Here is a 2,276-nt window from a genome sequence, read left to right as displayed (position 1 = left end):
AAAAAATACTACCTGGTAAAAATTCTCTGTCTTTAAATGACCATATCTTTTTTTTTTTCAATGATATTTAGCCAATTTGGAATAAATTTCTTGTATTTAGTAATTCTAACTTTATCAAAGTATATGTTTATATATATATTTTTGAAATATTTAAGGAAATGAGAGACTGTTTTCTACTCAAGGCTATAAGTTTTAAAAATTTAAATAAATTATTGAAAAATGGAGGAGCTTTGTAGCTGCCTTATAGACATAATTAATATTCAAAAATAAATATTAGATTTTATATAGTCAGTCCGTACCTGTTTCATTGTATGAATTTATTAGAGTCCTTGATCATGCTGACCGGTGAAACCTTGAGGGCTATAGGTCTTTTCTTTCATTTTATTTCATGTAAATTTGATTGGTGTGGTATTTTTATTCCATAACACCTTCCAAACGCTACCATGATTAAAAATTCATTTACCATGTTTACACAGTAAAAAAAAAGTCCTTACAGTACACATTAGACCCTAATAATCTACACAATGAAGTGATGCAGAAGACCACATGAAAGTGACATTTCAGTTGTATTCATTGTTGTGGCTTTGTTGTTAAATATATAAGAAATTAATTAAACCATTAAAATTCAATTGTTTGTAGTTTGTATGTAGTCATCTGTCCATCTGTCAGTTGAATTGTTAAATCATGATCCCAAGGGGTATTGTGGGGCCACAATATCAGTGAAAACAGAGGGGAAAAGGTTAAGAAATGTTTTTCCTAAGTGGTAGATTGGGGCCAAACTTTTCAAACTTTCCAAACTGAGTTCCTACCCAAAGTGCTCCAGTGAGCAATGTGGTCCATGGCCCTTTTTTTTTTTTTTTTTTTTTTTTACATTGCTTTAAAAGTTATAATTACATGGAGTATATCAAAATATACATATTACCACAATTTTAAAATCTACTTTGTCATGATTATTGTAATGATCATTCAAACATATAATCAGGTAATAATTGGTCCTATTTGCATGTTACATGCAATATAACACTTTTATAGCTTTTTTCAAATGAATTAATAAATTTAAATCATAAAAAAAGAGATGAAAGAAGACGAACTGGGTTTTTTTAATCACTTTAAAGAAAGCATTTTTCTGGTATATATTACTCCATTTACAGATTATTTAGAATGGGATATAATGGGATTTATTCCCAAATCAGGGCCAGTGGGCATAAACATCTATAAGTATAATATACTTAACTTTTGTCAGTATAGCTGAAAAACAAATTCCGGATAAATTTAACAGTTTAGTCTTTGAATTTTACGCTATTTGTCAGAGTCACCCATATGTTTCTTAGAGTAAGACTTATACATACGGAAAGAAAAAGATGTGGGTGACAATGGTGCCAAAGTGAGGAATTATCAAGGAGAGAAGTATCACAAGTTATGATTTGATCTGGTCTCTTTCAATCAATTTCAAAAACATTCTTTGAAAAGTAGAGAAGTTTTTGTCTTTGTTTGAATCAAGTCCATTATGCTACAAACAGCAGAGCTTAAACTAAACTACATGTAAGTAGAACAACTATCATTACTATGTGATTCACGATCAACTCACAACAGTGTTCAATAACAGGTCACAGGACTGAGGAGTCGGCAGTTTTATCAGTAAAATAGTGAAAACAATAACCTGTGAGCTACGCTAGCGTAAACAAAGTCACGTTATTTCTTACATTGTTTTTCTGATAAAATTGCCTGTACCGCCTCCAATGTCTTTTTTTTATATTCATTTCTTTCCCCCACTTGGAATATTAGATTAACTTTCAAACTTTTAATCCGTATTTGTTTACTTTTTCACTTACGGGTCAGTCAAAAAAAAAAATTAATTCCCTTCTTATCATGCTTATGCTATGTCTAATTTACATATGCAGTGATAAAATGTATTATACTATATCAATGAATTTGAAAAAAAAATTAATTAATTAAATTGTTACAAAGTTGATAAAAAATGTACATGTATTGTACTTAATTTATGTTGCAACTCCAAACAATATTTATTTTATAATTCTTACTTAATAATTACAAGCATTAAGAGAAATAATGTGGGTTTTTTTACCCCACATAAAAAATATGGGATAATAAACCCCACATTTTATTTTTAGTGAGACGTGGGTTAAAAAACCCCACGAAAAATAATGTGGGTTATTTAACCCCATGGGGTGAAAAATAAACCCCATGGGGTTTTTGTGGGGTTTTTTGTGGGGTATTTTTAAGTTCATGTTTCCCCATGGGATTTTTTTTTTGAA

Source organism: Saccostrea cucullata, unplaced genomic scaffold, assembly GCF_032062105.1.
Source record: "Saccostrea cucullata isolate Sc308-1 unplaced genomic scaffold, CSIRO_AGI_Scuc_v1 ctg3113, whole genome shotgun sequence".
NCBI lineage: Eukaryota > Metazoa > Mollusca > Bivalvia > Ostreida > Ostreidae > Saccostrea > Saccostrea cuccullata.
Note: the sequence above shows the minus strand (reverse complement) of the source record.